This window comes from Puma concolor, chromosome D4, assembly GCF_028749965.1.
Source record: "Puma concolor isolate L17-30 chromosome D4, mPumCon1.1.hap2, whole genome shotgun sequence".
In the NCBI taxonomy this organism is placed as follows: Eukaryota; Metazoa; Chordata; class Mammalia; order Carnivora; family Felidae; genus Puma; species Puma concolor.
The window spans coordinates 90,052,133-90,069,731 of NC_141679.1; the positions used below are offsets into that span (position 1 = coordinate 90,052,133).

The 17,599-nt window shown below is 52.8% G+C and overlaps 1 protein-coding gene across 8 annotated transcripts in view; it reads left to right on the forward strand.

Moving 5' to 3' along the window:
• The first annotated feature begins 7,062 nt into the window (after positions 1–7,062).
• PRRC2B (proline rich coiled-coil 2B) overlaps positions 7,063–17,599 on the forward strand; it is an 88,810-nt gene continuing 78,273 nt past the window's right edge. For all 8 annotated transcript variants that reach the window (XM_086684313.1, XM_086684317.1, XM_086684314.1 and 5 more), the window contains exon 1: positions 7,063–7,218. The gene's annotated coding sequence lies outside the window, so the exon portion shown is untranslated. The remainder of the gene's footprint in view (positions 7,219–17,599) is intronic.

The following is a 17,599-nucleotide window of genomic DNA, read 5'->3' on the forward strand; positions in this document are numbered from 1 at the left end:
GAGAGCATCCCAAGCAGGCTCCGCACCAGCAACGCGGAGCCCAACGTGGGGCTTGAACTCCCAAACGGTGAGATCGTGGCTGGAGTCAAAACCAGGGGTCCAACGCTTAACCGACTGAGCCACCCAGGCGCCCCTCGCAGGATGATTCTGTGTAGCTTCATGAGGACCCACCAGACTGTTTTCTACAGCAGCTGTACCATTTTACATCCCCACCAGCGCCTAGGAGTATTCCGATGTCTCTCCATCCGTGTGAATGCTTGTTATCGCCCATCTTTTAGATTACAGTCATCCTGGTGGCTATGAGGTTGCATCTCACCGTGCTATTGACCTGCGTTTTCCAGGTAGCTAATGATGTTGGGCGTCTTTTCACATCCTAGTGGGCCATCAGTATGTCTTTGGAGACGTGTCTGTCCGAGTCTGTGACCCACTTCTATATTGGGTTGTTTGTCTTTCTGTCTTTGAGTTGCAGGTGTCTTTTTACTGGAGATCAGACCCTTACCAGATATTTGGCTTGCAAACATTTCCTTCCATTCTGTGAGTTGTCTTCTCTCTTGAAATCAAGTTAATTTGGAGATCTCTTCTTTCTCTAGTGCCTACATTTTGGAGAGCCAGTGGCTGCAGAGGACAAGACCTGATAACTAAATTCCCCTGCCGATGACCCTCCGGAGAGCAACGTGTTGAGGAAGGCGGTGAAGGGGCTCACGGGGGAGGAGGCGTGGGTACGGAAAGGGAGCAGGTAGGCTGTCTGGCCGGTGTGTGCCCTCCCTGTCCTTTATTTGGGAGCCCCCGGGAAGAGCTGACTCTTCCTTTCTTTCCTTTGCCTTCTCAGACCCCACCCCTCAATAATTTTTTCGCTGCTTTTTCTCAGCTGAAGTTGCTAAGTTTTAAATCTTTCCCTCAATCTTCTTTTATTCCCAGTCTTGGCTCTTTTCCTCCCTGTCTCCCCAGTGGGAAAAGGAGGGCAAATCTGTAAGAATTCCGTGTGATGTGAACAGGTGTCAGGGCTCTCTGCCCTGGACTGTCCTTGTCATTGAGCCTCTCCAAGGAGATTGCGTTTAGTCTCTGTGCGTCAGGTGCTGAGACTCAGCTGCTGTCTGCCATGGTCTGAGCCCCCCTAGGTCTGTGCAGGGCCAGGGCCCCCCCGCCCCCCACTGTGTGCTCAGACCCGCGTGTCTTATTTTTAGCTCAAGGCTCCCACCCTTACTGGAATGCACATTCCCTGGGATGGGGCCACTTTTCCAATGGCTACCAGCCAGCCCGTGGGCCCCTCCCGCTGCCCAGATGCTCCTACCTCCAGGCCTTTGTTCAAGCCGGCCCCATCCATCTGGAATGTTCTTGCCCAGTCTCCCCAGCTGCAATCCATTTCTCCATGGACTATTACCCTTTTTTCTGCCCCCATTCAGATGACTGAAACAGGGACTCGCTCGCTCTGTCATTAGACAGTGCCCTTTGGAGAACAGGTGCAGTGAATATGAAAGCAAGGCCCTTCCAGGAATCCTGGGACGCATGGTCGCTACACAAGTTGCAGGCCTCCCGTTCCTGGAGTATATTGCCGGATAGCTGTGGGCAGGTCGCCCGGCGTCCTCCTGCGGTCCTGGGCCACGAGGAAGCACCAGACCCGGTCAGAAGCAGGCCCTGGTGATTCGGACCCACCTCAGGCAGGTGCCCGGCAGGTGGTGAGAGCCACATATGTCAGTGTTTATTATTGCAGTTTTGTTTTGTTTTTCATGCCCCTTAATTTGGGAGTTTCTTGAGCATAGGGAGTGTGTATTTTCTCTTCTCGCCAGTTTCCCAGCACTCTGACTGGCTTGGCCATGACTGATCTCAGTATGAAGTGTTTCTGTGTTTTGTTTTTGTGTCGTTTTTGCAGTCGGACCGAATGTCTTCATTGGACAGGATGGGTGGAGGGCATAGGGCGGGGGAAAGCAAGAGGTCCTGAGAACCTGAAGGTTTATCCACGAATAATCCGCCAACCAGCCTTTCCCTCCCTGCACACGTATGTGGCTCTTACCTTCAAGAGGGGGGTTATCTCTTCTTCCCCTGGAGTCTGAGCTAGCCCTGTGACTCACTCTGATGAACAAAACAATGCATCAGAAGCGACACCCTCAAGACAGACGCCTATCTGCTTCCTCTTTCACTCCTTCGGAATCCAGCTGCCATGCTCTAAGAAGCCCAGACCATTTTTCTGGACAGGGAGCACATGGAGACTCCTGGAGGATGATGAGACATCACATGGAGGGGGAGGCAGTGTGACAGCATGATTGACCCCAATCAACACCAGGTGGAACAGGAAAAGCGTTCCCAAGCCCACCAAATGATGAGCTGTAACAAACTCTTTAAGCCACTGGATTTGGGGGCCGTTTTGTTACGCAGCATGAGTGACTGCAAGAGGGGCACTGATGTGTCTGAGAATAGGAAAGAACGACTGTGATAACAGACATGCATTGAGTGCCGGCCAGATGCCAGCCCGTGCTGACAGGCAGTGCGCAGAATTCTCATTCAACTCTCACAACGGTCCTCCTCCCCGATTTTCAGAGGCTCAGAGAGTCGCAGTCACCTGTCTAAAGACACACAGTAAATGAGGAGAGAGACAAAATTCACATCAGGTTGGTCTGACTCCAAATTCTGGACTCTTAACCGTGGCTCCATGCTGGGGGTCAGCCCAGGGAAGGGGCACAGACCCAGTGCCTGCTTCTGGGTTTATTTGGGAAAGGCCCCACTGAGGAGGTGAGCTGAGATGAACCTGGCTGGGCTTCTGTGTATGGTGGAGTCAGTGTCAGTTTGCATGCCCATGTTGTGCACAACACTCAGTCTCAGAGGAGCTGGAGGGAGGCTTGCCTTGACACTAGACAGGGTCCACTTGAGAGGCTTCTGGGCCTGCCCCTGGGCTCTGTGCCTGGGCTAGCACTTTTAAAGGCTGGCTCTGGAGTCTGGGTGACCAGAAAAGCTCTCCTAACCACAGTGATATGATAAGCTTCTGGGAACTAAGCAGTGGTAAGTGAATGTCCTGGAGCCTCATTTTACTAATCTGTAAAATGGGGGTAATAATAGACCCTAAGTCGCAAAGCCTGCTGAAGAGGCTGTGATTCACAGAAGCTTTTCTGGCTTCCCTTTGAGGCCAGGACTGGACATGGTACCTGCAGAGGTCAGATTCTCATTCTCTCTGCCTTAAATTTTGTCTTCTTTCATTCAATAACTTCTCATTAAACACCTACTATATGCCACAGATTGTGTGCCAGGTGCTGGGGCACCTTGGTGGCTTAGATGGCTAAGCGTCTGACTCTTGGTTTTGTCTTAGGTCATGATTTCGAGGTTCGTGGGTTTGAGCCCCGTGTTGGGCTCTGTGCTAACAGTGCAGAGCCTACTTGGGATTCTCTCCCTCTCTCTCTGCCCCCCCCCTTGCTTGCTCTCTCTCTCTCTCTCTCTCAAATAAATTAATTAAAAAATTGTTTTAATGTTTGTTTATTTTTGAGAGAGAGAGGCAGAGAGAAAGAGAGAGAGAGAGAGCGGAATACACAGAATCGGAAGCAGGATCCAAGCTCTAAACTGTCAGCACAGAGCCTGACGCAAGCCTCAAACCCACAAACCGCGAGATTATGACCTGAGCCGAAGTCAGATGCTTATCCAACTGAGCCACCCAGGCGCCCCTAAATAAATTAATTTTTTAAAAATATTGAATAATTCAGTGGCTCCGTTTGGCTAAGCTCCTGGTCTTGTATACAGGGGACAGAGGTATGTATAGAAATGACAACCACCAGCCAGATAGAGGCTGTGATAGAGGGAATGTCAGAACGTTAGAGAAGAAGAAGCCAGAGCACAGGGAAGAGAAAGAAGAAACAGAACATAAAAGGAGATAGTTTTTTAGATGAGTTAAAAAAAAAAAATCAAAACAAAACAAAAACACAGAATGTGACCATGGCAGGGTTTTGTATATTCTACAAGAAATTAATGTGAAAGAGATCCGTATCTAGTCATACTGTGGCTCAACAAAGAAAATCATGGATGCGGGGCACCTGAATGGCTCAGTCGGTTGTGTCCAACTTCAGCTCAGGTCACGATCTCAGAGTTCGTGGTTCGTGGTTTGTGAATTCGAGCCCCACATGGGGCTCTGTGCTGACAGCATGGAGCCTGCTTGGGATTCTCTGTCCCCCTCTCTCTCTCTCTCTGCCCCTCCCCCACATTCTCTTTCTCTCTCTCTCTCTCTCTCTCTCTCTCTCAAAATAAACCTATGGGGCGCCTGGGTGGCTCAGTTGGTTAAGCCTCTGACTTCCACCCAGCTTGTGATCTCACAGTTCGTGGGTTTAAGCTGCATGTCAGGCTCTGTGCTGACAGCTCAGAGCCTGGAGCCTGCTTCAGATTCTGTGTCTCCCTCTCTCTCCGCCCCACCCCTGCTCACGCTCTGTCTCTGTCTCTATCAAAAATAAATAAACATTAGGGGCACCTGGGTGGCTCAGTTGGTTGAGCGTCCGACTTCAGCTCAGGTCATGATCTCACAGTCGGTGAGTTCGAGCCCCGTGTCAGGCTCTGTGCTGACAGCTCAGAGCCTGCTTTGGATTCTGTGTCTCCCTCTCTCTCTCTGATCCTCCCCCGTTCATGCTCTGTCCCTCTCTGTCTCAAAAATAAGTAAACATTAAAAAAAAATAAACATTAAAAAAATTAAAAATAAACTTAAAAATTCTTTTAACATAAAAAAGAAAACAATGGATGAAAAACTTTATAAGTATTATACAAAAATATTAAATTTCAATGTAACAAAAATCATCAATCACATTTTGGGAAGAAAAAGATTCTGTAGACATAAAATCTGCATTAGGTCTCTAGGGATGGATGAAATTCCCCTTCTGTTCAGTTTGGAGGTCTGAAGGGGTTTCTCCACCCATTTGCAGAGTTGCAAGTTACCTAATATTTGGAAAGTAAAAAAAAAAAAATAATAATAATAATAACGCAAGTGAAATAAATGGTTGCTCATTGGTTCCCGTCAACTCTCTGCTTGGTCTGCTCCCTCCCTCTGGTCTCTCTGGGTCTCTAGTTCTGCGAAAATTTGGCCAGGCTTGGCTGGCCCAGAAAAGGTGCTCAGTAAGTGGTACCCAGCATCACTGCTGTTGTCACCCCAGGAAAGTGCAGAAAGAAAAATGTTTCTCGAGCAGGGCAAGCGATTTGGATGCAGCCTGATCCTTGGGTTTTGCAGGAGTGAAGCATCTGCTGCCTTTGAAGTCCCAGGAACTTAGCAGCCCTCCTGTCCCCAGAGGGCGTCACTCCCCTACACCAGACCTGCCAGAGCAGAGCACTTGTAGACTTGGTTTTTACCCCCTTTGTGGTCTTTACTACTTCCTCCTCTGTCTTCCTGGAGCACTCAAGGCTGAAGCTTTTCATCTTAGGTTCTCTTTTGTCAGATCATTAAAAAAGAGACTCCCCCCACCGCCCGATTCTTAGGGAGTCTCTACCCACCAGCCTATAAGAGCCACTCATTCTGCCATTCCACAAACCAGCCAGTATTTATAGAGCGCCTACTGTGTGCCAGGCACTGTGCTCTGTGGCAACCCCTAACCTTATTCGTTAGGCTGCAGTAGGTTGGCTTTCCTGTCAGGTCTTGCTGTGTGGCCTTGGGCAAGTTACTTAACCTCTCAGAGTCTCTGTTTCTCATCAGTGAATTGGAAAAAATAACGTCCGCCTCAGGGGTGGGATTAAATGAGGCAAACCGCTCCAAACTGTTGCACACAGGGTAGGGCCTGTGGCTGTGGTTTAAGGTGTAGGTGATCAAGTGCCAGAGACAGGGGCAGGTGATTTGGATTCCAGGTCCCAGCCACATTTCCTTATGTTGTTTGCTTTTGCAAATTGTTTGTTGTTCTAATTGCCAATGTATTGAGAATGAAGAGCGAGAATTCTTGGCTCTCCAGACCTCAGACTGCAGAGGTAACCGAGACAAGAGTGCATTCTCCCAGACCTTTTGTTTTGCATTGACGCAAGTACACAAACACCGAAGACGATTGGCTTATTATTTCTCATTTTCCAAAAACGGATAAAGTATCTATATCGTGCAACAACCTTGCTTTTGAATTAACAATGTATTGTTTCTGTTTCCTCTCTGTGTACGTATCCTATAACAAAATCCGGGCTCACGGTCGGTCAGGAGGCGCGGCAGTGCTGAAGGGGAGGGGGCGGGGATCCAGGCTCAAACCCCCTCCCTTCTCAGCCCTTCTTCCGTCTGGGCCTCACCACCTCAGGCCCTCTCCCTCTCCAGCCCAGCCCTTCTTGCGCACCACTCCTCCCCGCCCCCCTCCCCCGGCTCGCCCCAACCTCCTCCCCAGGACCGCCTCCCCTTCCCCTCCCTAAGAACCCCTTCCCCTTCTCTCCCCGGACCCCCTCTCTGGCCTCCAGCCCAAGTCCACCCGCTTCCCAGACCGCCTTCTCCCAGCTTCCTCCCCTAGTCTCCCAGCCCCAATTCCGGCCCTTTTCCTTCCCCCTTAGCCCCCTCAGCCACCCCAGAACCCTAGCCCCCCATCTCTCGTACCCGTTCCCCTCTGTCTCCCTGGGACCCCAGCCCCCCACTTCTCTCGTGCCCCTCCCCTCCGCTGCCCGGCTCCTCCCCTCCCGGGACCCCAGCCCCGCTCCTCCCGTGCCCCTCCCCCGCCCCCGCTGCCCGGCCCGGCCCCTCCCCTCCCCTCCCGGGACCCCAGCCCCCACCCCTTCTCCGGTGCCCCTTCCCCTCCGTCTCCCCCGAACCCCAAAGCCCCTTCTCCCGGGCCGCTCCCCTCCGCTGCCCGGCCCCTTCGCCTCCTCGGGGGTGGGGGGGGCCACCCCCACCCCGCCCCCGCCTCCTCCGGCGCCCCTCCCCCCGCCGCCCGGCCCCTCCCCTCCCGTGGCCCCCAGCCCCACCCCCACCCTCCGGGCGGGCGGCGCGGCAGGGGGCGCTGCGCGGGCCGAGGCGCGGCTGCGGGCGGGCGGCGGGAGGAGGAGGCCCGGAGGAGGCGGGGGCGGCGGCAGGCGGGGGGCGGGGAGCCGAGCGCGAGAGGGAGGCGAGCGGCGAGACACAGGCTCCGAGGCTCCAGCGAGCGAGCGAGCGACGAGCGAGCCCGGGAGGGAGGGAGGGAGCGAGGGAGCGAGGGAGCGAGCAGCCGCGCCGCCGCCTCGCAATCCGCCGCCATCCCGCCGCCTCCGCGCCCGACCGCCGCCCGACCGCCATCGCCCGGCCCAGTCGCGTCCGCGGAACCAGACCAGGTGGGCCGGGGCGGCGGGGTGGCGGCGCGGGGCGGGGGCCGGGGGCCGGGGGCCGGGGGCCGGGGCGGCGGTCGGGCGCTAAGATGGAGGCGGCGCGGCCCGGCGGGGCTTTGTCTCGGCGGCGGCTGGCTGGCTGACTGACAGCGGCGAGCCCGGGCCCAGCCGCCCGCCGCCCGCCGCCCGCCGCCCGCCGTCCGCGAGCGCGCCGCCGCCTGGGCCCCGCCGGCCGGGGCGAGGGCCGCGGGGCCGGGCGGGGCCGGCTCGGGGGCGGCGGGCGGCCGGGCCCGGGCTCGCCATTGTTGTGCGGCGCCGCGCGGCCTGGGCGGGCGGGCGGCGGGGTCGGGGTCGGCGGGGCGGGGCGGGGGGGGGTCGCCGCGTCCCGGGGCCGCCTCCCGCCCGCCGGGGGCCGGCGGCCCGGAGCGCCCCGCTGGCCTGGAAGTAGCCGGGGCGGCCTTCCTGCGCCCCCCGCCCCCCTCCCCCTCCCCCCGGGCCGGCCTGCAGAGGCCCCACCCCGCCCGGGAGTCCCGGGGTCGGGGCGCCCCCCCTACCCCCCATCCCCCCCATTCCGGGGCGGGAGGTGTGGGGGGCGGCGGCGGGGGGCGCGGCGGTGCCCCTCCCCCTCGCCGACTCGCCGGCCGGGGGCGCGCGCGCAGGGGGCAGGGGGCTCGCCGCCGCCGGCCGCCCTTTCGGTGCGCCAGCGACAGGATTATTTTCGAAATACTCCATGCTCTGCTACTGAGCGTGTTTAATAATAAACAGGATGTCGCTCCTCCTGGCCTGCCAGATGGGGTTTTTTTCCCTTCCTTCTTTTTCCTTTTTCCCCCCTTTCGCCGGAGTGAGGAACAGCGCTGTCGAGACCGGGGGCCTCTGGAGTGGATTTGCCCACACACAAAGCTGGAAGGCGGTTTTCTCTTTCCTCCCTCTCTCAATACCGCGGGAGGTCCGAGCCCACCTTTCGGCGAGAAGAGGAGGTGTTTTTCGAGGGAATGGGTAGCTCGGAGGAAGTGGGGGGAAACGGGGGCTGGGGAGGCTCCCCAGACGGTGTCATTTGCTCGATGGCTGCCAGGGAGAAGCCTTCAGAAGCCTTTGGTTTACGGGGTTGTTAAATTGGCCCTGAGGTTTTTCTTTCTCCGCCCCCCCCCCCCCCCCAAGATTTTCTGTGCATTTTGTGTGGCTGTGTATACAGTTATCCAGTTTGGTTTTTGGAACCAGCCGTGTGAAGCCGGAGCGTGGTTTCTCCGAATCGAACTGAGCCTTTTCGCTCTGTACACGGCGGTGTGGTGCAAAGAGGGCCTGGGGAGGCCCAGGCTTCGGGGTGCAAATCCTTCTGCCAGAGAAATCTAGGGTTCAGACAGCCGTCATTGGCCTAAATTTCGCATCCTCCACCTTGTAGAGTTAGGGAGGTGGGGAAAGATCTGGAAGGGCCCGGCCCGCAGGTTAGTGCTTAGCAGTAGTTTCTGCAACTGCCGTCAAGCCCTAGGCTGGAATTTAGCCACCGTGATGCCACCCGTAGGGCTGACTGACCTGATGGAGCTGGTGCAGATGCCACAGGTGCTGGGCTAAGGCGTGGACGGGAGAGGAACGGAAGGCACCGAACGTCTCTGGAGCACTTGGCTCATTCGGTACTCAGCCTATATGGGGAGACAAGGGTGGGAGAGAGTGGCGTGTGGAGCTCCCAGGAACTGATGGTACTAAGTCCGTGTCGTCGGGTCTGGGCTGCTTGCCCCCTCCCAGGCACGTTTACAGCTTTGTTTAAGGCAGACTTAGAACAGTGGGAGATGCCGAGAACAAGCAGAGGCCGGGGACTTTGGAGGATGACTGCTTTCCTTTGGGGATGGCAGATGACCACTTGGGGAGCCTGTGCCTGCTCGGGCAAGTGTCTCTCCTGGAGCCCGCATTCCGGTCTTCATCGGCTTACCCTCGGCAAGTCTCTGAGCCGCGGCTGCTGCATCTGTGAAATGGGAATGATTATGCCTTGCCTGGAGTATCTGTTGCGGCTCTTGTGAGCCTCATATTCTGTTTGCACAGCAAACCGCTTCGTTCTGTGGGAGGGTGACGAGAATGTGTCTTGTTCTGGTTGATTTCCCACTTTTCTCATCCCTTCTCAGCTCCTGAACTTTTTCTCCTGTTCTCCTGGCTGATGGCGCCGTGACTTCCCCACCCCAGATCCTATCCTTAGCCAGTATTTGCGTGTCACGGCCACTGCTCGGGGCCTGGAAGCAACGGAGCGGCCTAGAACAGCTAGGCCGCCCCGGGGTGTTTATTAGAGACCATAGGGAGGACTGAGGCTAATGCAAGGGAAACTGATCCCCAGTCTCCGTCGTGGGTGAGGGCCGAGACCCAGGTTACGTCTGGGCCACACCTGTAGCATGTTCGTAGACGGCCCCGGAGACGCTCTGCTTGGGCTTACTGTGCTTCCGCAGTCTCCTGGGCAGTTGTTTTGGTACATTCTGGCATTCCCCCAACCATCTTGGTTTTGTTGTGTTCTCTTTTTTTTTTTTTTTTTTTTTAAACCTCCTTGGAACCTCCTCCAGGCCCACTGGCTGTGGGACTGAAGACATCTTAGCGGGGGCCCTGTCTTTAGTTTTCCCAGCTTCCTGCCTCTTGGCCTGTCTTTTCTATCTGATTTCTTTGTGGCCAGGTCTGGCCCTGCACTATTACTTAGGGAAGGAGAAGAATCGGCCGTCCTTCCCCTTAAGCTTTTGGATTACCTGTGAATTTCAGTTACCCAAGGCTTTATGGAGGGGCCATGTTTCTGCCCATTGTGGGGGCCTGCCTGCTTCGGCCTGGGTCCTCTGCAGTCTCCTTCAAGCCCAAATGGGTAAAGAGCCTGGGGAAGGGAGAGCCAGAAAGCCCTGGGAGAGTAGAATTTCAGGAATGGCAAGTCAGAACTAGTTCCAGCACGGACTGGTTGCCTGGGGCCCTGCCGAGGGATTTTTTGTTGTGCCCCTTCACCATCCCCCACCCCCTTTTAAATTTCAGTTCTCTTTTCTCCTGAAGGATTATTTTATTGTACTTGAAAGATTATTCTTTTTCTTTTTTTTTTTTTTTTGGCTTGCACAAAGTACTGACTCATGTTGCTAATGGCTGTGTGCTGGTTGGATGTTTCATTATTCTACCATTTAAGATTGATCATTTCTGTGTTGGTTTCTGTTTCACACCAGAATAGTCCGGGTGGGTCAGGACATGTATTTCTAAATTTGATAATGAGGCTTCTCTACTATCAAGCGTATGTGTCTTGTTATGGGCAGGCAGATCTTAAGTGGGGCCTGTCTACACTAGATTTTAAGGCCGTGCGCTCCCCTTGAAAAATAGTCCCCGGCAGAGAGCTGTGGGGCTTTGTGCTCTGAATCTCGAGTTCGGTCAGGGGTAACCAGACCGCTTTTCAAGTCGTAACTCAAGTTTCTTAAGAAAGTCTCGTTTTTTTCTGGGCCTTGTGTGGACTTGGGAGCCTTTGGTCTGTCATTTGGACGGAGAAATAAAGCTGGTGGTGCTCAGGACGGATGAGAAAGACTGAGAGCTTTCTGGTGGACGGAAATTGTGGATGACAAGCTTTTAGGCTTCAAAGGTGCCGTTTGGACCAGGCCGCCTCACCTGGGAGCTCCCAAGACCCCGGCTCCGTTGTCGGATCTGTGTCACCGATCGTGTCTGTGGCTGGCGTGTGCGAAGCCTCGGCCCCGGGAGAGAGGCTTGCTCTGGTGACTTGAGCCAGAAGCCCGGGTTGAGTGTTGCTGTTAGCTGCACTTGTTGATTTTTTTTTTTGTCCCCCGCCCCGTGTGGCCTGAGCTGAGGGCTGGGTTGCTTCTGTATGATGCTGGCAGCTGCACTGGTGTGTAGAGCTCTCTGCCTGCAGCGGGAGTGGTCTGTGGGCAGAGTGAGGTCTGTCTTGGGTTGCTGGCGGCCCTTCACGTTCCCTCTGAGAGCACGTTCTTCTCCCATCTCTGCAGCTGGTTTTGGAGCTCGGGCTCTGGATCCTTTCTCCCTCTCAGCCTCTTTCCTCTCGGTGGCGGTGTGGCGAGGCAGTATGTAGCGCCTTTAAGAGTCACTGTCCTGCACCAGCTACTCCTTGAGCGTGTACTGTTTGCCAGGCGTTGTGCAAGGCCCTAGGAGTACATTCTTCCCTATTCATAAGAATCACATCTTTATTAAAGAAAAAAAAAGGGAAATACTGAAAGAATAAAGATAAAAAAATATAAGACACCTCTAAGCTCACCGTGTGGAGAGAACTACAGACAAGACTGGTGTATTTTTTTCCTTGGCTTACGTATTTGTTTTTTCAAAGTTAGGAAAATACTATATACGCTGTTCACAATTTATAGTTCTTGGTTTTTTTTTTTTTTTTTTTTTTAATTTTTTTTTTCCACGTTTATTTATTTTTGGGACAGAGAGAGACAGAGCACGAACGGGGGAGGGGCAGAGAGAGAGGGAGACACAGAATCGGAAACAGGCTCCAGGCTCTGAGCCATCAGCCCAGAGCCTGACGGGGGGCTCGAACTCCTGGACCGCGAGATCGTGACCTGGCTGAAGTCGGACGCTTAACCGACTGCGCCACCCAGGCGCCCCAGTTCTTGGTTTTTTTAATGTTTATATTTATTTTTTGAAAGAGCACAGATGGGGAGGGGCCGTGAGAGGGGGACAGAGGCTCTGCACCGAGAGCCGTGAGCTCGAGGTGGGGCTCGAACTCATGAACCGTGAGATCATGACCAGAGCCGAAGTCAGACACTCAACCGACTGAGCTGCCCAGGTGCCCCCATGGTTTATAGTTCTTACCGTTAGAGTATATTTTCTTAACTTATCGAGAACATATTTTTATTTTATTTCATTTTATGTTTTTAATTTTTTACAGTTTATTTTTTTTTGAGAGAGAGAGAGAGTGCGTGCATGCACAAGTAGGGGAGGAACAGAGAAAGAGGGAGAGACAGAATCCCAAGCAGGCTCCACACTGTCAGCACAGAGCCTGATGCAGGGCTCGAACCCACAAACCGTGGGGATCATGACCTGAGCCGAAACCAAGAGTCGGACGCCTAACTGACTGAGCCACCCAGGCGCCCCTACTTTATTTTATTTTTTTTTAATTTTTTTTTTTCAACGTTTATTTATTTTTGGGACAGAGAGAGACAGAGCATGAACGGGGGAGGGGCAGAGAGAGAGGGAGACACAGAATCGGAAACAGGCTCCAGGCTCTGAGCCATCAGCCCAGAGCCCGACGCGGGGCTCAAACTCACGGACCGTGAGATCGTGACCTGGCTGAAGTCGGACGCCTAACCGACTGCGCCACCCAGGCGCCCCTATTTTATTTTTTTTAAAGTAAGCTCTCTGCCCGACACGGGGCTTGAACTCACAACCCTGAGATCAAGCGTTGCACGCTTCACTGACTGAGCCAACTAGGCCCCCGGAAAACGTTTTAGTAACTGTGTAATTGCTTTATATGGATTTGCCATGATTTTTTTTAATTCTGTTAGACATTTAAGTTGTTGTTACCCATTTTTCCTTCACGTAAACAAAATTTTAGGGCACATCCTCCCATGTAAATCTTGGTGTATGTTGCTCATGATTTCCCATAAGTGGCATTTCCTGCCCAGAGAGAATGCAGGCTCCTTCTTCAGTTCTGTTTTCTCCTTTAGCCCTTGTCCCTTTTGACTCCCAAGGTGGCTTCCTGCCTGAGCCACCAAGTTCTGGGCGTCCCGGACCTGGCCGTTTCAGTCCTGGCTAAGCTGTCTGATGAGTGAAGTTTGGGGTTTTAATCCATCTACTGGGTTGAGTCTGAACCAAGTGTCTTGACTTCAGCATTTACCAGTCTGAGGCCACGTGGCTGTTGGTGCCACGTTTGTGTTCCTTGGGAGCTTGTCCAGTGGGGAGAAAGCGAGTCCCCTCCTTAAAGAGGCCTCCGGACCTCTCGACCCGATTGTGTCATCATCTCCCTTGATTCTTTCCTTTTCTCCGTTGCTGTTCTCTGTAGTCCTTTTCACAACTTTAAATACACTTTCTTAAACAGTTATCTTTTGTGAAATATACGCAAGGTTTGTCATTTTAGCCATTTCTAAGTGTACGATCAGTGGCGTTAAGTACATTTACAGTGTTGTGTAACCGCCACCCCCCTCCAGAAAGTTGTCACCTTCCCAAACCGAAACTCTGTGGCCGTCAAACACGGACTCCTCACTTCCCGTCCCTCAGCCCCTGGCAGCGACCGTGTGCTTTATGTCTCTCTGAGACGAATCACACACTATTGGCCCTTTGTGTCTGACTTCACGCTTTCGGGGTTTGCCCAGGCTGTGGCGGGTGTTCGAACTCCGTTCCTCTTGGTGGCCGAATAATATTCCATATTCTGTTTATATATCACGTTTTGTTTACCCCTTCATCTGTCAGTGATGACAGCTTTTGAATGCAGTTTTGCTCTTTACTGACGGGTACGTTTTCCCCAGTGGGGTGAGTGGGGGGGGGGGGGCCAGGAAGCAGCATCCTGTTTCCTGTTTGCTGTGCTCTGTGTCTGACACAGGGAGGGGGCTCAGGTGCGGAAGCAGTGGAGCTGCAGATGAGGTGCGTGGGAGTCAAGGCCATCCCAGCCTGGGTGTGGGGTGGTCAGGGAAGACCTTCTGGAAACTACGGCAGACTTGAAATCAGCACCTGACCAAGAGCATGTGATTCTTGATCTCAGGGTTGTGAGTTTGAGCCCCATGTTGGGTGTAGAGATTGCTTTAAGAAAAAAAAAAAATTCTTAAAAAGAACCAGGCACCTGTTGAAAACAGTATGCCATCCCCTGGAGTATTAAAAATGTGTTTCTAAGTTGGAATCAGAACCGTGTGAGCCACGGTAGAAAACTTGCCGGTCAGCTTGCTTTGCAGAACGCGAGAGCCCTTTGGACGGGAACCTGTTAGGCGAGTACTTTGCTGTGGCTGGTGGCCAGCCCGGGGGGGGGGGGGGGGGGGGGGGGGGGGGGGCAGGGGGGGCAGACAGGACTTCGGAAGCGCGAGTCGACTTCTCCCACCGGGGCTTCGAGATCATCTCTTTGTGTAGAAGGATGGGATGCGTTGCCGCGGGACCAACTGGGAAAAGGAGGTCATCCCCGGCACTCTTTCCACTCTCTCCACGGCTCCTTTGTGTCTTCCAGCGCTTTTTTCGGGAGGTGTTGTTTACATACAGTTCAGAGCTTAAAGAACTGCTCTGTTTCAGGCGCTACAGAAACATAGGCCTGTCTGGGAGCGGTGCTGCCTGGCCGACCTGCCGGGGGAGTGAATGGGCTGAGTGTTCAGAAATAGCTGGGGACAGTGGAAACGTTGTCCTAAGGCAGAAAGTGGAATTTTTTTTTTCCCTGATAGAAAATTAATTACAAAAGTATACACGCTCATTAAGAAAGAGAAAAAGCAAGTGTATGAGGGAAAATGAAAGCTCTTTCCTTTCCAGGCAGTAACTACTGTTTACAGCTCAGTGTGTTTATCCTCCCAGACTCGACTCTTTTTTTTTTTTTTTTTTTAAGTTTATTTATTTTGAGGGCGGGGGAAGGGCGGAGAGAGAGCGTGCGAGTGCTCTCCAGAGGATTCCAAGCAGGCTCCGCACTGTCAGCGGGAGATCATGACCTGAGCCGAAACCCAGAGCGGGCCGCTTAACCCACTGAGCCACCCAGGCGCCCCCCACAACATGCATTCTTAAACACATCAAGAGCATGTTTTCATATTAATGCGTTACCGGTGTGTTACGCTTCTAACGTTTTTAAAATAATACTTCTGAAGCTTTTAAAAAATCTACAAGCGTATGAAGAAAAACAAAAACAGCTAGTAATTCCACGACTCAGATATTTCCAGTTGACTTTTTTCAAGAAAACACTTAGGAAAGTTACGCTGTATTAAAAGTGTAAGGGCTCTTCCCCAGTCTCTCTGTAGAGAAACCACCGTGAGAAGTTTGTCATTCCTTCCAGAAAACAATTGTGCACATGGATGCCACGACAGTCCGTACAGACAGATTACGTCGTCTGTTTTAGCAATGCAGAGGATGTTTTGTGCATACACTTGGTTTAATCTGTTTCCCATTGGTGGACATGGGGGCTGTTTCTAACTTTTGGATATTGCACAGTTTTGGTAAAATTCTGCCAGTTTTCTCTTGAGAAATGTATAACTTGTACATAATTGCATGTGTTTCTGTAGTGTGGACCCTTCGAGATGAATAGCATTTTGGAAAGAATTCTGCTGAATTCCTCTTCAAAAAACTTTGTGTCGGGGGCACCTGGGAGGCTCAGTGGGTTAAGCATACGACGTCAGCTCAGGTTATGATCTCGCGGTTCGTAGGTTCAAGCTCCGCATCGGGCTCTGTGCTGACGGCTCAGAGCCTGGAGCCTGCTTCGGATTCTGTGCCTCTTTCTCTCTGCCCCTCCCCCACTCACACTTTCTCTCTCCCTCTCTCTCTCAAAAATAAGAATAAGTTTAAACCCGACTTCGTGCCCATTTGTAAATAATAGTATAAATCTGAGAGCGGGTGTTTCTGGACTGTGGACTTTACTAACCCTATAGCCTTTAACTTGTCATTTTGGATGAATGAGCACGGTTTCCCAAATCAAAAGCAGTCACTGTTTCGGACTTGCTCTAGTAGTCAGTGTCGAATCTTAGGGTTTTTTTTTATGGAAGCAGTATTCACTGTGGTCTTCTGGTGCTGGAGTGGTGCCCTGGGCACCTCACTGGGGGAAGGTCAGGGTGGGAACCAGAAGGAGGTTGTGGAGAGAGGCACAGGTAGCCTCTTGGCACAGATGTTTTCTTCCAGCCTTTACACACTGGAGCCTAGCCTCTCTGGAGATTTCTGAGGCTCCCGTTTTGCAGCCCTTGGTGGTTTTGTTGCTGTTAATATTTCTTACTGTGTGGAACTTATTTGGAGGCCAGCTCTCCGTTGCATTTCCTGATAATGGCTCTTAGGCAGATCCGCTCAACTGCTTGGCTTCAGGGCCCACGTCTCTCTCCCTTCTAGCTATTCAAGGAAATCACACTTCCTGGGCGAAGTGACTGCAGAAAGGAAGCCCCTGGAAGTGCCTGGATGGTATTTCATCAGGCGGGGTTGGGAAGGATTTGTGCTTGTACCCAGGGGGGGTACCCTTTGGGATTATACTGCTCCTGCCCTTGAGGGCTGTTAGTGTTAGCTTGAACTGGAAGCAGTCGCTGGCAGAGTTGGGAATGCCTTGCCCTCTCCTCTGCTCCCTTTCCTGATGGAGAGTAGCCCTCGGCTTTGAGGTCCACTGGCTTCATATCCAAGTTCGTCCATCCACTTGTGAGCCGGGTGATTTAAGGTGATTTAATCTTTTGGAGTCTCTGTTCTTGTCTGCAAAACTGGGGGAAGTAATGCCATCCTCCTGGAAGGGGGAGGGATTCAGTGGGTCCTGTACCAAAGTGTGTAGAAGGTACCAGGCAGGAGGCAAGCAGGCTCGCAGTAAACAGTAGCTATCAATGGTTCCTGGATACAGCACTAGTCAAGGGCCTGGGGGTTTGGAGTAGGCAGGCGTATACACTTGGGGCTCATTTGTTTACTAGATGTGGCTGTTTCTAATAGTGTGCTAAGTCCTGTGCTACGTGCAGAAGATTTAGACCCAAATCAGATAGCCCCTGTCTTCACCTCCAGGAGCTCAGACACCTTAAGCAGGGGCCTCCCCGAGGGGCAGGTGCATCGGAGCACTTTCTGCCATCCTTGTCTTCGTTCAAGGTAAATACTGGCATCTGGTCACTTGCCGGCGCCCTGTGCTGTTGCAGGTAAATGTCTTGCTAGGAATAAAGATAGGTGCACTCAGGCAGTTCACGGGTGCGAGGGAGGCCCTGCAGCTTGCTGGGCTACGACCTGTCTAGGCATCAGGCAAACGGGAGTGTTCATTTCCATCATTTCCATCTACTTGCTGGAGGACCTTGAACAAGTGCCGTTCATCCCTTGGAGCCTCCGTTTCCTGCCAGATGGGGATGCAACCTGTCGTTCGGTGTTGCGGTGACCACGGCACCGACTCAGCTCAAACAGTGTAAGGTGTTGATTCTGTATTGCTCAGTTTACCCAGACCTTAAAAACAATGTATCAGTAATGACACAGGCTTGTTACAAAAATGCCCAAACGCTTCAGAAGTGCCCAAAGTAGAAAGTGAGTCACTTCTTCCCGCCCACTATTCTGTTTTCAGACGAGATAGGGCGCGTTCGGGGTGGGATGGCCGTAGACCGCCGTCCCTTTTTCAGATCAGTTGATGAGTGCGGTCTTGAGAGCAGTTTTGTTTTCCACTAATGGGAATGCTTTATGCATATGAATTCTAAATCGGAAGTGACCACTGGAAAATAGGAGCTAATAGGTGCTTCTAGGTATATCTTAATATAAACAAAGATAAATAAAAGACATTTTATACGTGGTTTCCATATATGTTGTGTATTTAACG